The sequence below is a fragment of the Sinocyclocheilus anshuiensis genome, unplaced genomic scaffold, assembly GCF_001515605.1.
Source record: "Sinocyclocheilus anshuiensis isolate Anshui unplaced genomic scaffold, SAMN03320099.WGS_v1.1 scaffold1151, whole genome shotgun sequence".
Classification (NCBI taxonomy): Eukaryota; Metazoa; Chordata; class Actinopteri; order Cypriniformes; family Cyprinidae; genus Sinocyclocheilus; species Sinocyclocheilus anshuiensis.
In genome coordinates this window covers 1,107,833-1,115,587 of record NW_015548202.1, presented here as the reverse complement: position 1 = coordinate 1,115,587, position 7,755 = coordinate 1,107,833, and the positions used below count along the sequence as shown (strand labels likewise).

Sequence of the window (7,755 nt, the reverse complement as noted above, 5' to 3'; positions counted from 1 at the left end):
GATGATGTATAAATCTCAATTTTGAAAAATTGACACTTAAGACTGGTTTTGTGCTCCAGGGTCACAAATGTGTAATTACACTGTAACAATGACACCTTAAAATAGAGTGTAACCAATAATTTTCACAGAAATACTTTGACGACAGACTTTGCTCAGGCATTTCAGCATGCACATTAAAAAAATAGGTGGATGGAAACATAGCTATTGTAGATCTGATGCTTCTTTCATGGTACCCATATTTCACCCTCAAAAAAGTATATATATATATATATATGTTTTTTTTTTTTTAATTGAACAAAATGTTTTTCTTTGTCTTCAGTAAGTCGCTTTGTGTAAAGTGTCTAAATACTAAAATAACTAAGACTTTAAATATAGTTCATTAAAACCATTATAAATGTACCGGTATATATACAGAGATAGAGAGCTTTAATTTGAACTTATAACTTGTATTTAAATTTATATAATATATAATATTTTAATAGTAACTATATATAACTACACACATAACTGATATCAGTAGGTTTTTGATGGCAGTGGTGGAAAATTATTGTTACAAAGTAAAAACAAAATAGTTATATAAAATATAAATATATATTTAAAATATATAGTATATATTTTTGTGAAAACTAGTTATCATGGTAGTTTCTTGCAGTTCAACACAGCTATTTTAGTATCATTGAGATACTATTATAATTATATTAATAATTGCTTTTATTTTTATGTTTGCATAGTGTTTATACTAGATACATCAGTAAAATAACTTCAAAGACTTCAATTATTAATTTTAAAAAAATTTATTATAAACTATATTGATATAACTACTTATTTAAATATTGTTATTTATTTATTTTTATGCATGTATGTATGTTTGTATGTTTGTTTGTATGTATGTATGTTGAAGGTGGAAAATACGATGGTTACCAAAAAAAAAAAACGAAATTACATGAATTTTGTGCAAACTACAGTTATCATGGTATTTTCCTGTAGCTCAATAGAGTTGCCAGTGTTATTTTAGTATCATTAAGATGCCATATCATTTATGTCATACCAATGTACTATCTATTATTATAAAACGGATAGTTCCGGTCCTTGATTCTGATTGGCTGAGCCGCATTCAAAGCTGTTGTAAATTACTCTACAAACATACACCTTTGAACTACATTGTTTGGTGGAAGAATACTGTTTTTATTAATATCATTACACTTTATTTGCTCTGTTTTATTCTGTGAAACCTTACTACGTATATGGAATAACCGTTTTATAAAAGCAATAAGCCCCGTGAAGCTGTGGGTTACAGTGAATTTATAACAGCTAAGGGGGTTTTAGGCACTCCACTTCGCGTCATGCCTAACAACGCCCCTTACCTGTTATAAATGCACTGTAAACCACGGCTTCTTGGGGCTTATTGCTTTAATAATCTTTTGCATTGCTGTTCTTAAACTGCAGTCAGGCCTTTTCCTTTGGCAGTGTAAGTGTGCATTCACACACAGTGAGACAGATACAGACAGAGCATGTGTCTCCGGCCCAGTCTGCAGATGTGGGGACAGCAGATGCAGCAAATTCAGTGTCTGTCTACAGCTGTAGAGCCTCGCCCTGTGGGACCCGTCTGCACACACACACACACACACACACACACACACACACGCGGTACCTGGTGCTGTCTGGGCTCAACCTGTGCTCACACACCGGTTCTGCCGTCTGGTGGGCCACAGGTGAAAGAGAGACTCGTTTCGTCGCACCCAACATTCACCTCCTTCATGAATCTTTCATCCGTTTGTCTGCTTCAGGACAAACGGATGTTTCAGATGCAGGAGCTGAAAGACAAAGAGAGGAAAGCGGCGGATTACAGAAGAGAAAACGATGTTTGGTGTGAAGGAGAAGTTGATTCACAGAACGTGCTCCACTTTCACAGCACAACAGATGGTGGAGCTCTCAGAAGGCCAGAGGTTGAACGGCACAGATCTGACAAACATTCACATGCACACCAACACAGACAAAGAGAGACGGAATAAAGCGCTTTTTATTTATTCATTCGCTTTTTATGTTATGACGTCCTCATTTGAGAAAGAAAAAAGCATCATAAATTAAATAATGTTTCTTTAAATTCTGAAAATGCTTTGGGTTTGTAGTCATTATAATTAGCGTTATATAAAACACCACAAGTCTGAGAAACATGCATGTGTGCTTATACCAGAATATAAATACATGTTTACAGATGGAAGCTTTTCAGTATTTGCTAGTTGTATTCAGAATGAAATACAATACTAGTTCTGAAAGAAGTATGCCATGTGAACCAGGGTTATTACCAATAACTAAAACTAAAACCATTCAGAATAAATAAATAAATAAACAAACATTTTCATTGCTTGAAATAAACATTAACTGAAATTACATTTTTATTTATTTTTTCTCTTTTTTCTTTAAAGTTTTGGTAATTTTTATTATTTTGTTTATATGTCTATAGAGTCTATAATTATTTCCATTTTAGTTATTTTAGTACAAGTTAAACTAAATGAAAATGAGCAATGTTTCCATGTTAAGTAGCTTAAATAAAAGTGTCTTCAAAATTGTATTTTATTTTAGATGTTTATTTCAAGTAACAAAAGGTTTTTTATGGTTTTAGTTATCAAGTTAATCTAAATAAATTTTTCCCAATTTTTTAAAAATGGTTTCCTTGTCAATTAGCTGAAATAAAGTAGAATATTTTTTTTTAAATGTCAAAACAGTGTTATTTTATTATCAATATATTATAGTTTTAGTTATTTTACATTACAACAAAAGTAATTTTGTTTTATTTTTGTTTGTTTGTTTTTTCTTTAATTCAGTATTTATTACGTTAGTACAAGTTAAACTAAATGAAAATGAAAAAATCCTTGGCAACTAGCTAAAATATATAAAATCTTAAATCTTAAAATATTAAAGAAAACCAGTTTAAGTTTTAAATATTGTATTTTATTTCAAACCTGTGTTATTTCAGTATCATTGAGACACTTTAATAGTTTGCTATTATTATTTTATATGTTCAGTTTTCATTTTAATTTATTTTAAAGCCTTAGTTTTTTTAGATGCATTTTTTTCAGTTTTGATCATTTTGGTACAAGTCAAACTAAAAGAAAATAAAATAAGCTTCTTTTTTTTAATAAAAAAATATGGTTTTAGTTTAATAACCCATTTTTGAATAGATAGATCTGATTATGTTTATTTAGCCTTGCAAAAAAGTGGTCAAGGGCCCAACAACCTGAAAACTGAAATAACATACTAGCAACGTTAACTAATTAACCCTAGTTAACGGCCAAACCAGGCAGCCAGGCAGAACCAAATCCTCCCTGACCTGGAAAAGTGGAATACTGGAATCGCTCACTCACACACACTCACACACACTCACTCACACACACTCACACTCTCACACTCACACTCTCACACTCTCACACTCACTCACACACACACACTCTCTCTCTCTCTCTCTCTCTCTCTCTCTCTCTCTCTCTCTCTCTCTCTCTCTCTCTCTCTCTCTCTCTCTCTCTCTCTCTCTCTCTCTCTCTCTCTCTCTCTCTCTCTCTCTCTCTCTCTCTCTCTCTCTCTCTCTCTCTCTCTCTCTCTCTCTCTCTCTCTCTCTCTCTCTCTCTCTCTCTCTCTCTCTCTCTCTCTCTCTCTCTCTCTCTCTCTCTCTCTCTCTCTCTCTCTCTCTCTCTCTCTCTCTCTCTCTCTCTCTCTCTCTCTCTCTCTCTCTCTCTCTCTCTCTCTCTCTCTCTCTCTCTCTCTCTCTCTCTCTCTCTCTCTCTCTCTCTCTCTCTCTCTCTCTCTCTCTCTCTCTCTCTCTCTCTCTCTCTCTCTCTCTCTCTCTCTCTCTCTCTCTCTCTCTCTCTCTCTCTCTCTCTCTCTCTCTCTCTCACACACACACACACTCTTACACACACACACACACACACACTCTCTCTCACAGACACACACACTCTCACACAACACACACACACACACACACACAAACAGCCTCAACAACATCCATCTGCTCCAGGAGAAACTGCTCTGGGGGAGAGAGAAAGACTGTGTACTGCTTTTCTTCTCTTTTTTCCCCCTCAGACAGTTTTTGTAGCGTCGGTTCTCTGGCACGAGTTTCTCTTGAATAAAGCGAGTCTGGTTTTATTGGTAAAACGTGTTTGTGGTCAGTAAGGACCCTGGGAGCGTCGGTCAAAGCCCGGGGCCAGCGATCATCACATGCTCCAACCAGAGCCGCGCTGTCAACACTGATTGGTATTTCCATGGCGATGAAATGCAGAGCAGCCAATGGGAGCGCGAGGTGTGGGATCTGCTCCGCGGCGGCACCAGAAGCCTCTAGCTTTAGGAGGGATTCAGACCATTAATTGAATATTAATGCATCCTCAGCGCTGACACTGGTGTGATTAGACTAATTGATCAGCTCAGCGTGCCAAGATGTCAGCCTCCCGCATTATTGTTTGACCCTGCCTGTTTACCACGTCTCTTTAATAAAGCCTGCAGATGGATCCACACGTCTCACGTCTCGTCAGCCCCGTTACAGTTTAAAGAGTATAATGTATTATATGAAATACTGTGTAGCCAAAAATAGGTACCTTAAATGCACTAATGCATTATAATTCACTGTAATGAAACAGTAAATATGCTATTTATAGGTTATAATGTATTTTACTATATATAGGTGTAGCCAAAAATAGGTGCATTATGTTTTATAACTGTGTTTACAATAATTTAAGAAAACACTACCCTGATTACAAAGTGCATTATAGGGCATTATGAAAGAATGCATTTATATTATAGTGTATTATATACACACAGGCTGCAGATAAATTGCTGCCACACACACACACACAGTGTGAAGATCTTTAGCTGCAGCACTTGGGAGGAAACGAGTCCTCGCTGAAACGCTGGGAAAAACGAGGTAATTAGTAATTTTGGGAGTCTATTAATTTTGCAAAGTTTCCCAGCCACAGCACACAGAGCACAGAGACACTATTTGCTTACCTTGTCATTATGCAAAAATATATTAGCTAATTATTTTGAATAATGCAATTAAGATATGCATATTTAGCATAAATCTCACAATGGAAGTGTAGGAGTCAGCAGACGAGGGCACATGGGTGCCACCCAACACAGCATGGCACGAGTCCCTGCGGTACACAGAGAGAGAGAGAATGAGGAGAGAAACACGATGAGAAAAGACAAGATGAGACGAGAAGAGCTCTCGGATCTGAGACACAGACACAGACACAGACACACACACACACAGACACACACACACACACACACACACAAACACACACACACGTACACACACACACACACACACAGACAAACAGCCTGAACAACATCCATCTGCTCCAGGAGAAACTGCTCTGGGGGAGAGAGAAAGACTGTGTACTGCTTTTCTTCTCTTTTTTCCCCCTCAGACAGTTTTTGTAGCGTCGGTTCTCTGGCACGAGTTTCTCTTGAATAAAGCGAGTCTGGTTTTATTGGTAAAACGTGTTTGTGGTCAGTAAGGACCCTGGGAGCGTCGGTCAAAGCCCGGGGCCAGCGATCATCACATGCTCCAACCAGAGCCGCGCTGTCAACACTGATTGGTATTTCCATGGCGATGAAATGCAGAGCAGCCAATGGGAGCGCGAGGTGTGGGATCTGCTCCGCGGCGGCACCAGAAGCCTCTAGCTTTAGGAGGGATTCAGACCATTAATTGAATATTAATGCATCCTCAGCGCTGACACTGGTGTGATTAGACTAATTGATCAGCTCAGCGTGCCAAGATGTCAGCCTCCCGCATTCCACAATCCTTCATTTCCAGGGCCTTTTCATATTTGCATGATTTCCTCTCATCTCACAGATGCTTGTTTAAATATTTGTGCACCTGATGTTATTCAAAAATAATGAGACGACTATTACGGGGAACACTGGTTCACGGTGAACTCAGCTGTTCTCCGTGTGAAGAGAAACAGCGGCTCTTTCAACAGATAATGATGACGGAGTGAATCTCATGAAAAAAAAACAAGTCCAGGTCACATTTCACCCTCAAAAATTGAGATTTATTTGCAGAATGGTCATGAAAACTGGGGGGAGGAAAAAGAAAAAGAAAAAAGTTTTTTTCTTCCAAAACAACAACAGTTCAGGATGTTCCAAAAGGACAAAAAAAAAACCATAACAATAGTATAATAAAATATAAATACAAAAATTTTTTTCAAAATATATAGTAATATATTTAAAATAATATTTTTTTAATTTTTTAGTTATATAAATGCATTTTAATAAATAATATATAGTAATATATATAATATACAATTCATTTACACAATATAGAAGTGCTTTTTGTTTTTTATGCAATTTTTGCGTTATCACCATGAAATAGTTGGTAACTGACGCTTCAAAAAAATTTTACAAACACAAACACATAATATAAATATTCCTTTCAGAGTAAAATAAATCAAGTCAAATTATTTTAATATATAGCGGTTTAAACAATACACATTGTTTCAAAGCGGCTTTAATGAAAATAATGATGTTAATGTATATAATATCTTAATATATTCATGCCTTATAGTTGCATTTATCAGATTAGAGCTAGGCAATCTATAGTTTATATTTTGAGACAATATATACAATTAAGCATTTGAAATTTGCTATATAATTGACAACAACTAATAATTCCAAAAAGCAACTATTGTGACGATTGATCATCGTTAAAATAATTATATTAGCTCAACTACAGTATTTAAGCACATTTCACCTAATATTCTCATTTCTGTAACACTTCGGTTTGGATCTGAAAAAATACTGTAAAAAAATACAATAATTTATTTTATTATTTTAGTTAAGCATAAGCTAAAGGAAGTACAATAAACAATTATTAGTAATAAACACATTACAAATTTTATTTCAAATTGTAATTTAAATCATTATTGCCAAAATAGATTTGAAACATTTTTTTTAATTAAATAGTTTTTTGTGCCTAATTACCATAAAATGCAAAAAAAATTCTAAAAGATTCTTAAAAATTAAAAGGAAAAAATTTATAATTTCTTGTGATTATAGGGTGAACTGACAGGTTTGTGGACATTCACTCACAAAAATGATGCAGTAAAGCATTAAAAAAATGCAGGACAGTTCGTTGTTTCATGGGGTCACTGAATATTCCAGCTAAAATAAGCTACGGCACGACACATATGCATCAGTGTGAAGCTCATCGACTTCACAACAGGGATGAGGAGTGTGTCCTGATGAAGCTCACACACACACACACACACACGGAGCTCTGCTTACAGAGAATTCTAGAAGACCTACAGGAAACAGACACCATTTGGCATTTATGTAAATTTGCGAACAAAATGGCTGCCTGCCAATTCCTGTCAGTTTGAACAAAGCTGGCCTCGCTGGCAGCGAGCGAGTGTTAAGGTGGCGCCGATCCGCCGTGAGTCGCCGAGGAGGCCCGTCTCCGCCGTTCCTCCTTAAACGCGCCGGCTGAAGTCTAAATTGGGGATCCATGAAGTTGTGATCCATTGTGCTGTTCGGGCAGCGGCTCTAACACGGCTCGCTGTCTGACGACCGCTGCTATAGGCCGCCGAGTTGTCATAGCAGCCGTTGAGACGGTGCCAAAACAGAGTCTCTTTAAGACCGGAGCTCTTCGTTATTCATGCTTTCCACTGAGTACCTTAATTAAGAATGTGACAGGAAGACATCAGCGTTAGTTCTGACAGCGTTTGGATGCCTCGCTGTGGAAATATCTGAGCTTTATTA

General features: G+C 36.4%; 1 long non-coding RNA gene across 1 annotated transcript; it reads right to left on the bottom strand.

Annotated features, from left to right (window-relative positions):
* Positions 1–3,434: 3,434 nt before the first annotated feature.
* Positions 3,435–7,366, bottom strand: LOC107653357 (uncharacterized). The gene is made up of 3 exons (XR_001630213.1): positions 7,254–7,366; positions 6,655–6,659; positions 3,435–3,448 (listed from the first exon to the last, which is right to left on the bottom strand). It is a non-coding gene; the product is annotated as an uncharacterized LOC107653357 (long non-coding RNA).
* Positions 7,367–7,755: the final 389 nt, after the last annotated feature.